The sequence below is a fragment of the Crotalus tigris genome, unplaced genomic scaffold, assembly GCF_016545835.1.
Source record: "Crotalus tigris isolate CLP2741 ecotype Arizona unplaced genomic scaffold, ASM1654583v1 scf7180000020074.1721668, whole genome shotgun sequence".
Lineage (NCBI taxonomy): Eukaryota > Metazoa > Chordata > Lepidosauria > Squamata > Viperidae > Crotalus > Crotalus tigris.
In genome coordinates, this window is record NW_024097846.1 from 1,532,992 (window position 1) to 1,547,189 (window position 14,198).

At 39.6% G+C, this 14,198-nt stretch overlaps 1 protein-coding gene across 5 annotated transcripts in view; it reads right to left on the reverse strand.

The window, feature by feature from the left end:
* Positions 1-12,343, reverse strand: part of B3GALT1 (beta-1,3-galactosyltransferase 1) — a 403,097-nt gene extending 390,754 nt beyond the window's left edge. For 4 of the 5 annotated variants that reach the window (XM_039365430.1, XM_039365428.1, XM_039365429.1 and 1 more), the window contains exon 1: positions 12,086-12,343. The gene's annotated coding sequence lies outside the window, so the exon portion shown is untranslated. The remainder of the gene's footprint in view (positions 1-12,085) is intronic. The other variant, XM_039365432.1, reaches the window with a different exon arrangement.
* Positions 12,344-14,198: the final 1,855 nt, after the last annotated feature.

Genomic DNA, 14,198 nt, shown 5'->3' on the forward strand with positions numbered 1-14,198 from the left:
TAGATGAATCCCCAAAATGTCTGCAGTTACATACAGATGGCATCCCGTAATATATTAAATAATCCTGATCTGCTACTTTGTTCCTGCTGGAACATAGCAATTAGACGACTTTAAATGAGCAAACTTCCATATAATTTAATATTGTTTAAAACAAAGTAAAACCATTAAAATGTTCTCTCTTATATTAAGTTTGGCCTTTGGTGCAAACATTGCCGTTGCTTTCTTCCAGGTTACTTTTTAAATGTATCAGTCTAGCCCACAGACCTGAGATTTTGAAGCAGTTTTCTATCTAAATGCTAACCAGTCTGGGACCCTGTTAACATTTTTTGAGATCACTCAAGGGCAGTAAGGTGCTGCCATCTGCTGTAGCAAACACAAAAAGTAAAGGGAAAAGAGGAAAGAAAGGGAAGATATTATTTCCAGAGATTTCTAAAAAAAAAAAAAATGGGGAACACACATGGCTTCTGTGACCTGGGGGAGGATTGCATGTCAGATACACAAAGCTTTACTCTTAATGGCTACATAGATACATAATGGTATTATGAGGAGGTAGTTTCTCTGATAAACTTAAAGTCCTAAAAGGCTTACTTTGTGTAACACCAGTAACTTTAACTACATTTTAAAAGCCACTGGCAATCAGTGGAGATTTTTCAATAAAGGCATTTTGTAGCAACTGCCACTTCCAGATATTTCGTATGATCATACTGTGGCTTCACATAGGTAAGTTAATCATAAGGCAAAATAACACCCCCCTCATTCAGCAAATTAAAAAAAAATCATCAGCCCCACAAAACCTAAACGCTCTATCATCCAAAATAGAGGTAAGCTAGGTAAAATCTGTTAAGTTTAATACTAAAGCAATAACATCTCCAATAAGTAAGCTACACATTGTAAAACCAAAGAAGAGGACACAGTGAAAAGCCCAATAAAAATCTGGACCATAAGTAGCTTTCTGGGGATGTGCTGTAACTTTGAACAATCACTAAGTCAGTGATTTTAGAGACTGAGTGCCCAAACTGCAACCCAAAACCCACTTATGCATCGTCGAGTGCTGGGTGGGTGTGGCCCATTGGGTGGGCGTGGCTGCGATGGTAATGGCACACTGGGTGGGACTAAAAAGTTCAATCAATCAATTCCAACTTTGCAAGATCTTTTTTTTTCCCGCAAGAAGTTGAAATTGACTGACTGAACCTTTTTTTTTTTTTTTTGCACATGGCAGCGGAGGCCTAAAGCAAAAAGGTTTTATAAAACCCAGCTGAAGGCCTAGGACTTGGGCGACGGTGCGCGTGCCTACAGAGAAGGCTCTGAGTGCCACCTATGGCACCCGTGCCATAGGTTCGCCACCACTGCACTAAGTTGTAATTTGAGGACTACCTATAAGCATCTTCTGGCATCTTGCATGTGAGAATGGAATGGAGCACACTTCAAAACGGAGACTTTTTTAAAAAGGTATTCTAGTATTCCAGGGCTTTACTAATCGTTCTCTTAAAACTACCATGTATTCTGGATGGTAGGAACACTATTAGCTTCATTACTATGATGTAGTTAAAAAAAGAGAGATGAAACTAGCTGTGGTTTTTATACTAGGATATTTTTTTCCTACCTCAAGGTCAGGTGGAGGATACATTAATGCAGCTTTGTGGATGTACCCTGATAAAGATATAATGGTATACCTATCAGTCAAATATTTTTGTTTTGTTTAATGCTTTTAAAATTCAGTTAATCTTTTTGGTTAATTCTTTTGAATTAAAGCTTTAACCCAGATGACATTATAATCTAAACACTTTACAGATGATGAGATAAGATTAGTCCCATAACCAGTCAGAAAAAAAAAAGAAAAAAGAAATTTTGTCCAGGTTTTCTTTTCCTATTACAATGTCTCTAGAAAAAATATAACCATAATCTTAGTTTCAATTCTCAGTGATTAAAATTTAAACTTCTTGATTAATTAATTTGATCTTTTTAATTTCTCTGTCACTGGGCAGGCATTGAATGGTCAGAGTTTTGTGCTATATCTCTACCCACACCGACACCAAACAACACCAATTTGATTGGAGAAACACAAAAATCATTGGCCATGCTACCACCTGCCGCGCTTGTGAGTTCATCGAAGCCTGGCACTCCACAAGCAATTCCATCCACAGGCACATCGACCTACAACCAGCCTACGAACCCCTCAGAATCCAAATCAACCACACAGCCAACCTGAGACAGCACCGGCCCTCAACCAACCCACGCAAGACCCCCCTCCCCCTCCCACCAGCAGTTCAGCTCCCAATGACCCTGACCTGATGTAAACTCCCCATCACAAGATGACTCACACCTGGCCCATCACAAGACCCATCACTTGACACACCCGCACCTGAAGCCCTTATAGGCAGAAGAACACTGACACTGGCATCCTCTAAACTCTGCTGAAGCTGTTACCTAGCCTGGTAATGAAACGTTTGGAAACCAACCCACAAGCTCGGAGAATGAACCTTCACCCTCATTTGTGCTGTATCTTCTAAGGCTACACTCCTACAATGTAATGGCTAGAACAGCCTTCCTCGGTCCGATTATCCCCTCCACGTGCTGGCATTACCTCTCCTAGAAACATATGGAGGATGCTAGGCTAAGAAATATTAGGTAACAAACTCTAGTGAAGGTATTTTGATATATTTCTCCGTAACCATGAAAAGAATTGCATTAGGTAGTCCATTGCATGATAGTATGTCATGTGCTTGATTTCATATTTTGAATCAAAATATGAAATTCATTCAGACCGGCCTTAACCAAAGACTGATTTACATTATCTTCCAAGTGAATATCAGTACAGTAGACCTTGATTTATGATCAGCTGTTTGATGACTGTTCAAATTTATGGTGACATTGGAAAGAGTGCTTTAGGCCAGTAAGGCACTTCCAGCTATTGTAAAATGTTGTTTAGGGCACTTGGCAACCAACTTACATCTATGATTAACTGCCACGTGCCCTACGATCATTTGATCGCCATTGGCAATCTTCTCTGCCAGTTTCCCAAAGTCAATGAGGAAGCCAGCAGAGAAGGTTGCAAGCAGAGAGGAAATAGGGAAGCTGAAATCTCTTTGCAGGCTCTTGAACAGAGCTGAGATCTTGAGGATTTCAGCTCCATTCCTACAGCCCCAGGAATGATTTCTCCTCCATGCATGGATGGGAGAGGAAATCCTTTGGCAGGCTATGGAAATGAAGCTGAAATCCTGAAGATTTTGGCTCCATAACTAGAATCCACAGAAGGGCACTGAAACCTTTCAGCAGGTGCCAGAACATCTGAGTGGGAAAGGCTTGCCTGCTAGGAGGATCTCTTTTGCTCCATCCACTTAATGACCTGGGAGATCAATTAACAACTGCAACCAGGAGTGCTGGGATGGGATTATTGAGCGAAGCAGTCATGCGGACATCTCACTTAATTAAAACCACTTCACTTAGTGACCAAGATTCCAATCCCAATAGTGGTTGTAAGTTGAGAACTACCTGTACATTCTTTTGTCTCATCAAATTAATAGATGTCCAAAACTGAATTTGTTAACTTTGACCTCCATAACTATGGAAACCAGATTAGATGTTTGTGAGCAAACAAGCTGTCTGGTATCCCAAATGACATTGCCCAGATTCACAAGCCATAATGCAGTTTCTTTCATTTGGTCTTAAAATGGGTTTAGCACTAAGATAAGGATTGATGATAAGGCAATCCAAATAAATGGAAAGAAAAGAAATGTTGATTATTTTTTAGGAATATTGGAAAAAACATATACTAAATTGTCATTTATTAAAACAACAAGAATTATATTAAGGCAATGTTTGCAAAAAAGGATATTTCAGGGAAAGAGGAAAGTAAACAAAATTAATATATGGAATACAGACTATAGAAAGCAATTGTTAAGGACTGTTTTACAAATGTAACCAGACATCACACTGTTTACCAACTATTGAATGACTTATGCTTGTGTAAAAAATTAATAAAAAATATAATTTAAAAAATGGGTTTAGCAGTAATATGTGAATCCAGTACCTATATGTTATTCAACAAGCTTGACTGAAACTTAGTTTTAATCATAGCTTAGCACAGTCATTGTATCTGGCATTTTACATTGCACTTTTCAATATGGAACTTTCAGAGAAGTTTGGGGGTTTTTTTCTGAACATTTATCTGCCAAAGAACCGTTCTGCATTGTTTGGCACAGTAATGAAATGTGGTCCTAATCAATGAACAGGAGAATGAACCCACATCTTAAGGAGGCAAGAAGAAATTCAGAAACAAGCAGGAGTTAGCTAAGGAGTTTGGTCCTGTGCTAATAAAAGCACATTAAGGATTATGAGCAATTTATATATCAGTTACAGTGCTGTAAATAAATCAAACTGAATTTTCATTTACTTGGACAATTTACACAATCACCTGCAGATAGTCCTCAGCTTACAACCATTCATTTAGCAACCATTCAAAATTACAACAGCACTGAAAATAGTGACATACAACCAGTCCTCACACTTATGACCATCACAGCATCTCCACAGTCATGTGATCAAACTTTGGACACTTGGCATGTATTTATGATGGTTGCAGCATCCTAGGATCATATGGTCACCATTTGTGACCTTCCCAGCTGGCTTCCAATAAGAAAAGTCAATAGGGGATTGGCTTAACAACCACACGCTACACTTAACAACTTACCAACTGTGGAAAAAAAGGTAGCTGACTCACTTAGCAATTGTTTTGATTCGCAACAGAAATTCTGACCTAAATTGTGGTCATGAATCAAGGACTACATGTATTTTACAATCATAATACTAGCAGCTCACAGAAATATTCTATAATTTGGAATGCTTAATTGTAAATATAATGTCATATTAGACAATGTTGCAGAGTCCTCAACACAACTCCCACATGAAGCCTGAACTCCTAGTGATTATAGTCCTAGTGTGCCAAAATCATCCCCACAAGAGTCTTGTTCTGGATGGGCTACTGGAACAACAGCTTCTCTTCCTACAGAATTGCTACCAAATTGCACATAGCTGGAGAAATCCAGCATTTATGCCATGCAACCTCAAGCAGAGCACTTTTGTAAACTTTTTCCAAAGTGAAAGTTTTTACTGCTGCCTTAAATAAAGATGGCTATCTCCTCACTGCAGGAAAAAAAAATCTGACATACTTTCAGCAAAACCTATTAAGGTCTACGTAAGATGGATGCATGAAAAATTAGGTGACTGTGAGTTTGGAAGAATCAGGAATAACACAGAGACTGAGGGTATTTTGGATAGGGCATTATCCCAGTAATTACTTTGGAAATGACTTTAATTTGAGAAGGAGCTATGCAGATAAGAAACTGATCTTAAATTAAGAGACATATTCCGAATCAAGGAATTTTGGGGGATTCTAGATGTATTTACCCTGGGAAAGTATGTGCAGAACACCTTGCTATGATGGCTCAATACTAGAAACACAAGCTGTTTGTCACATTTGGGAAGTAGGAAAGTAAACTAACTATGGTTGAGATTATCCATATGTTGTGAGATTCAGGGTTTTCATTGTGTCTATTAACAGCTAGTTGAATGTTCATGGATGCATTCTGCTAGTTGGTGTAACATCCACTATGTAGGACCAACAGGCAAAAGACTAGCCCAGTACATCCAAGAACACCAACTATTAATCAAATGCCATGATAAAAAAAATCCTTAATCTTACAACATGGACACACTCAATCATAGTTTCAGCTTGGAAACTATGAGCATCGTACCATAAATCAAATTAAATTCAAAAACACTGCAGAATTCCCCAAAATTTGGTATTCAGACAAATTAGCCATCAATAGATACATAAAGATAAACTACATTTACACATCATTCAAATTAGACAATAAAAAGCTAAGAAGGAAACAAAAAGGGCCAGGACAAATCCTCTCCAGCAATAAGCATCCATATAAGCAGGGATTCAGACCAGACAAACAATCAAACAAAAAACAATATCCTAATCAATGAACTATTGATAAGAAAGTCACCCACCCCCACCAACACTGGCAGGCATGCTACTGTATATAAACAGAGCAAACACCATGCTTATTTGCACTGAAGATATTTATTTATTTATATCCTCCTTTATTATTTTCATAAATAAGGCAGCAAACACACATACACAATATTCCTTCCTCTTATTCTTCCACACAACAACAACTCTATTGTTGGATTGGGCTAAGAGAAAGGGATTGGCCCAAAGTCACCCAGATGGTTTTCATGGCTAAGGCAGGACTTGAACTCCTGATTCTAGCCAGGTATCTTAACCACTAAACCAAACTGGCTCTCATTATTATATTGCCTAGTTGGGTAATGAAACATCTGTAAGCAAACAACCATCATAGATCAAGCTAAATCCAAAATCACTACAAAATTCCTGAAAACTTGGCATACAGACAAATCCGCCACCAATAGACACGCAGACTACAGAATGCTGCAAATGACAATAAATGCAGGTCACTTGCTGAGCATTTGAACTGTGGTCATGTGACTGGAGGGACACCTGTCAGAACTTCAGAACTGGGTCATAAGTACCTTTTGGAGGAATGTCATATGTTGAGAACTACCTCTACTATGACATACTCTTCTACTTCCACTGACGGAATCAATCCTTCATTTCTCAAGGCAACCAGAAGGTTTTCTGTTTCCATCTTCTCCTCACTTCCAAACCCCTCTCCATGTCCCTTCTCTTGTCCAGGGATTTTGGAAGGAGGAGGAAAAGGAATGTTCATGTCTTCTTCAGCAAATATTGGACAGACTACCCTCCATTCAAGTCCTTCTGTTGCTCTTCTGACATCAGAGAGCAGGAAAAGGAGGACTTTCCATCTCTCAGAAGTTTTCCCATTCCAGAAATGTCCCTCTTAGCTTCAGACTAAGCAGTCTCTGATTGGGTCTTTTTAGTCACATTTGAAAAGGGAAGACATGAATGGATTTGGTAAAAAAAGATACCAAATCTCAAAAATTATGATACGTGCCTTAAGAACACATGTTATATTTCATCCTGTTGAGTTCCAGATTTTGTTTTCTTCATGCTTGTCACTTTATCACTACCAATTCCACCAGTGATATTTTAGTGCTGTGATATAATCTTTATTTGGACAATTAAGTCAGGCAGCAGGATGGCATACGCTAGAATGACTGTTTCAGTCCAGATTTAAAACAAAAACAAAACAAAAAAGCTATAGATGTTTAGAAGCTCCTTCCTGCACTAATCAATAAAATGCACACAATCCAGAGAGGCTGTAGTTTTGTTCTAAAATAAATATAGCAGTTTGCAAATTATCCAATGACATTTATATATGCATTATTTTGCATGTCATTAAAAGAGAGAACTGAAACCAATTATGCAATATTAAGAAATACAAAGTTTCATAGAGATAAAATAAATCAACCTCATTATTGTGGAGGAAAGTGCAAAATTAAATAAACATATTAACCTTTTGTTCTTTATAGAGTGTTTTTCTTTAAAAAATAACCAGTTTTTTTTAAATACAATAGGTATTATCTACATTTTATAGCTAATTCAGGTGAATTTTTCAGCAACTTAAAACACCAAATGTAAGAACGCTATCATAAAGCAGTTTTGCCTTTCACTTGATCTGTAAAAAAAAAATGTAAGACTGAAATACTGTATTCACTACCTACCCACCTAGTTTGAGTTAGTGATGTTCCTTCCTTGTATCATTTTTCTTAACAGAGTTTTGCCAGCTTTCAAACCTACTTTATTGACTGATTTAGTGAGGTTTTTTTTTAAAAAAAAAAGTCATCACGAGACATTTTAAATTGTAAGGTTTTTGATTATGAATTGTTTTTGTTTCAATTTATGGTTTTATTGCTATGTTTTGACTCTTAATTGCAGTTTAGGTTTTTGTAGGCTAAAAAAGCCAAGCAAATATTAGCAAAATAAATAAAAATAAAATAGCTGGGGATGTCATATATATTCATAAGAATAATTGTACTGAAAAATAAGTTTCTTAATAGGAAAAGGTAGTACTCAAATGGATGTCATTGTAATGTATAAGGCAAGACATAAGAGAAATTGGTCTTTTAAAGAGAAAAAAAACCCTCTCATTTACTAAATCATTAGAAAATCTGACATACTCCCTGTGGTGTAGGGCAAGAGAAAATAATACAGACATGGGAATAATATAAGGTGTGCATAATTCTTCAGTGTACCTGGTTGCTAACATAAAAGCTAAGTCAGAATTTTCAAACATCCAACATTATGTGAGCAGAATTCACTCACTGAACAAGGTTTCTGGCCCATTCACCTCCAGGATCTCTCACTTGAACCCTAAATCTGACATAGCAGCTCCTCAGCTTTCTAAACCTGATCTGGGGCACAAGTAAGAAAGGAAAAAGGAGTAGATTATTCCATTAGGAGCTGTGTTTTATCGATAGATACATACAGATTATGCTTCTTTAACAATTCTCTGTGCATAAATTGGATTGTAAATAGTAAGGGTAAAGTTTAGACTTCCAAGATTAAAATTTACTCTTAATATTTACAATCCACCTTTAAAAGCATCATTAGTACAAAAGCACAGTGATGCAATATTAATGGCAATTTGACTGCTTGCCCTGCCATATTTCAAAGGATTATTTCAAAACTCAGTAGTGTCAATAGATAGTATTCTAGAATGCATTGATCTGGAAATAGGTTTTAGTGAACTCAAATGGGATTACTTCTGAGTAGACACAGCTTTGTAAATTAATATTATCAATTACTATGAGCTAAAAATCTAACTAACATAAAGATCTTAGTTTAAAGATCAGTGTTTCGAGGACTATTAGTACATTGTGGGGTTTTCTCGTTCCTTCCTTCTTGTAAAATAGTTGTTCCTTGATACCAGAATTACTGTGTCTAATACAAGGCAGGTAGTCCTCATTTAGTAATCACAATTGGACATTTGGTTGTTAAGTGAAGCAGTCACTAAGTGAAATCTTGATCATGCTTATCATCTTACTTTAGCATTCCTTTGCTTTACAGACCTGTGGAGGTCATAAATGTAGGGCAGTGTTTCTCAACCTTTCGCAAGTTGAAGATGCGTGGACATCAACTCCCAGAATTCCACAACCAGCTTTGCTGGCTGTGGAATTCTAGGAGTTGAAGTCCACATATCTTCAAGTTGCCAAGGTTGAGAAACACTGATATAGGGAGTAGTCATAACATTATTTTTTCACTATCATCATAACTTCAAATGGTCAATAAACAATGCAGTCATTAAAGATGAGAACCTGTACCTTAACCTGAAATAAGCAAATTAGAGTCTGAGCTGTCATCAGATCATGACTTGAACTTGATTTGCAAAAAATAAATATTACCATAATTAATCAAAATCTGTACAAGTCAGATGACTAGGCAAAACATGGATAGAACCACTTCAAAAAAAGGAAGATATATACAAAATGGAATGAGATTATATAAACTCAGGATACATTTAAGGATAGAGAAACAAATCTGTCCTGATGCTTCATGTAGATTGCCTACAATTATTTTTTTTTTAAAAAAAGCATATGGCTCAGGCTTCTGCAGGTCACAATTCCTCATTTATTAAACATCTGAAATAATATAGAGATTAGACTTCACATTAGCTGCAGGACTGCAGATATATTAAACTTTCCCCAATGCATCCATAGTCTTGCTTCAAACTGCATCACTGGCAAAAGGATTTATTGAACCTAAACACTTTGGTCCATAAAATTATATTTCATCTCATAATTATGAAGTTTAGTACTTCGCTGGAGAGTTAATGTTTTTCATCATAAAGTTATTCATTCTTAGAAAGCAATGAACAAAATAGTCAAGCTAAAATAAAGCCTCAAACCAATCCAAAATCCCTTTTTTTCACTACATTTATTTACTCAGGGTAAGTAAATTTCAGTGAATTTAATGGGGTAAATTCCTAGTAAATATGCACTGAATTATAACCACTAGAACAATATAGCACCCAACAAGTTCTCAAGAAGTTTTATTTTACAATTTTGCTTGTACTCTGTAAAATGACCATAAATATCCCGAAAAACACAAATTCAGCTTGTCTGGCTTAATGTTTATTGGGTGTATTCTGGAAGTGTTTAATGCAGCAAAGAAGTAACTCCCTTTGAACAAAAGATCTTACATCTGAGAAAAGTCTAAAACTACACTCTGTTTTACTGTTATCAATTCAAGGGCACAAAAATTTCTTTAAATAAATATTCTGCCCCCAAGAATGGAATAATGTTGCTAGTTCCTATACAGATCTTGGGCAGATACCTTTTTAAATTGCTACTTGTTTTTTTTTTTCCTTCCGGATATTCATGTAATAGGGTTTTTTTCTCTTCATTATTGTCACTAGCCTTTCCATTCACCCCCAAAGAATGCTGAGTAGTTAAATGACTCAATCTGCATATCCAATTAGATTTATAAAGCAGTAAGTTTCAGGGAACTAAATAGAATTCACTTTTGAGTAAAAGTGCTTACAATCAGGTTGCAAATATCTAAGTAAAACAACAAGACTAACGATTCATTCTGTTTAACCTTTCACTTGCCAGAGTCAATGCCAGGAATCTGGTTACAGATGCAACCCGATGCACACTTAGGCAACAGCAAATCCTTTTGAACTTCCACCACATGAATACACTTAAGACTGTGGGGGTTTGCTGCCCTCAAAAGCTTAGAGCGCATCACAACAGATCTGCTTCCACAGTGCTAAGAGATTCATTTGGCAATTTTTCTACACACACACACACACACACACACACACACCTCTAAGGACCCGTCTCTAAAGTGTTGTTTTCCAGCTTAGAAAATGAACAAATGTGGCAACCTTCTCCCCCTCCCCCCATTTGCAGAATTGCAATATCTCCGCCAATAATTCCTTTCTGCAACATTTAAAACAAAACCTGATTTATATGAGATTTCCTACCACCCAGCCCTCCTGTGGGATGATGTTAAAAGGGGGGGGGAGGGAAGAAGTTAAACCGATTTCCTTAATCTGTCTTCCTGACACAAACAAACAAACAAAAGCTATTTTCCCAGCAGTTAACTCTGACGGCCAAAGGGACAGGCTGTCCTGACAACCCAAACACTTTGGAAAGTCAAGCCCGGCGGTCTGGTAAAAGAAGCCGGCATCCCACTGGGGCGAACTGACAGCTCACAGCTGAAAGTCACGGTACTTCTCAACTCTCTCGCGCTCAAACTCTTCCCGCCGCCCTCACCCAGCTCGCTTCTCCCACACGCGGGAGCGCCCGCAAATTCGTTGACTTGATCCCCGAAACCTGACAGCTTAGGAAGCGGCGCAAGGAGCAGAAGGAAGCGAGAGGGGCTTCGCCTCTTGCAACTCTTCTGCGTTCCGAGCAGCGAGAAAATCGCCGCGACGGTCCCCGACTGCTCGACGTGGCTGAGGGCGCTGAGCTCAGAGCCCCCAACTCACCTCAGCCTCTCCACCTGAGCAGGCAGCGCTCAGCTTAGGTTCTCCCTCAGCTCGGCGGGAAGCGCATCCTCCCCCCCCCCCATGTCTTCTTTCTCTCTCTACTGCCAGGCGCCGAGGGCATCGCACATCCGAGGTTCGCCGCCTTCCAAGCCGAGCCTCGTTTAATTAGGCCAATAAAGTTTAATCGGCCGGTTTCTTGGATTTTTGATTCCCCCCCTCCCCCTTTGGTGCGGATTCGCTTCGCCCGGGCTGAGCGCGGCGGCGCTCGCCTGGATCTCACTCCTCTGCAGCGAGGCTTCCTGAAGGGCATCCGAGACCAAGAGAATGCCGGAGGCAGTTGGCTCGCGAAGTGTGTGTGTGTGGGAAAAATCTTCAGGTGCACATGGCCGGCAGCGGTCACCACTGACTTAAGTCCCACGCCGGAGCCTCAGCCATTTCGCTCGCCCCGCTTCTACACAACGCCCCCCCCTCCTCCCGTAGAGAGCTGATCCCTTGCCCTGCGTCGCTGGGAGTCCAGCCCTTCGGGATCTACGGACGCACCGCTTGAAGGATTCGACCCATCACGTACACGCGCGCGTATTCACACACACACACACACACACATACACACAAAGCGAGAGGCGGGTAACGTGCACGGAGCTAACCTTTACCGATGGGGCTGGGCTGCCTTCGCCTGGTTAGCGGCGCGGAGGCTTCAGCGGAGCTCCAGCTCCTGTAGCCAGCCTTTGTCTTCCTGCAGCCTCTGCGCTGCACGAGTCTCCATATAGCCAGCATCACTTCGCCATCGGCAGCCTCACAGCCAGCCAGCCAGCTTCCCGCAGCTGCACCAGCCGCCGCGGCAGCAGCAGCAGCAGCGGCAGCAGCAGTTCCCACCGCACGCCCAGCCAGCAATGGAACTTGGCCCTCGGCGACTGACAGGCGCGAGCAGCCAATCGCCGTCTCTTTCAGCTCTCAGGGAGCCGGAGGTGCGGACCAATCAACGGAGGAAGGACCCCCGTGGTCGCCTCCTCTCTCTTTTCCTCAGCAGCTTGGGTTTCCGGGAGAGTGGGAAGCGCGAGTTGTGTTCGGGGAATGTGGTCTCGCGCTCGGGCGCTTTGGCAGTGCGGGAGGGGGGGGGGAGCGGACGCACAGCGCGCGCCGGGGGTTGTGGCATTGTTTCCCAATAGAACCGAGTAGATTTCATCCTTTCTCTCATAAAAAAAAAAAGAAGAAGAAATCTGTTGACTTACCGTACCGCCGATGCAGCTAGGAGACAGCCTGAGAGAACGACTGATCGAATATGAAAATAACTTAACTGCCTTCTGGAGACTTTAATCTTGAAAGTAAGCGGACCACTAGGTATTGCCCAGCAAATGGGCGATTGATTATTTTGAGCTGGAAGAAGGATTACCCCCACTTGCACCGTTTTCTCTTTCCACCTTCGGCACACCTCTAAGGTTAAAATCGTGTGCTTTCAGTAGGCTTTTTTTCCTCGAAGAAAAAGAAAAACAATTCGTCTGTGGTGGTGGGAATTAACGGAGCAGATACATGAAGCGTCGCAGAAGGAGCGCTTAGTAACTCATTGTGGTGCTTGTCTCTAGAAATGAGGACTTACTAAAGGGGAAAACACAGGACAAGCCAATCCAAGGCAGCAAAGTTGAAGGAGGAAATTCTACCTCATTTTTTTTTTTTTTTTTTTTTGTCATCAAATAATCCTCTGAATTCTTGTAACTCCAATTTGGTAGCCTAATTCTGAGGTGAAAAGGTCTCTCTCTCTCTCTCTCTCTCTCTCTCTCTCACTCAGAGTAGATGCTCATGCTGCATTCTCCAAGCTAACAAAATAACTGGGGCTATCAAGATAATGGCACACACTACATTTTAACTAACCTAGTAAAATAACTGGGGTTATCAAGAAAATGGCACACACTACATTTTAACTGATGTTAAAAAGAAACAGCAACTGAAAAGTACATATAGAAAATAAAATCAATGTAGAAATCAGAATTTTCTAGGAAAACATTTCAATCATGCATGTACCTTCATAGTTCACTGCAACTGTTTTCATAGGACATGCTTATTCACAATGGATACAATCATGGTTTCTCAACCCATTTTTCTTAGTTTGTATGATATGCTGAATCATATTTTAACCCCGAGGAGGGTTGAATTCACAACTGCAAAAGTAGTTGGCATGCTTGTGATCTGCCACAATTGCAGGCAGCCCTTACCTGACCTTGGCTGGACTCAACTAGGATAGTTCTAGATTTTTAGACCCAGTTGTTCTTTCTGTTTAGCTGTCCTTTCTGACTCTACATTTCCTTAAAAGCTTTCTGGCCCACTAGTTTTACCTTCACTGCCCCAAGAGACATTTTTATGGAAATGTTTTGGGGTTTTTTGCTTATATATATTTTAGACTTGCCTTTCATGTTCAAGAAATAAAAGATGTTTGAAACTTTTTTTAAAAAAAAGCTAAGTAAACCCTTTATATAAAAAAAGCTAATGGCATCCCATCTAAATCCTTGATTTAGATGGAAGGCCATTGGAAAATACCATGTAGACTATATAAGGAAGATTTAAAAAAAAAAATTACCGGAAGAAGGCAATGGCAAACCATTTCCATATTGTTGTCAAAAAACTTGGGCTACCTATGAAACCCCCAAGTTAAGCACAATTAAAAAAAAAGTTACCTTTTTACTTTCAGTTTTGGCATCTTGTACTTACAAGTTATAAGTATTATTAGGTATAGGTTTATAAATTGTCTCTAGCAAAGTCTCCTTT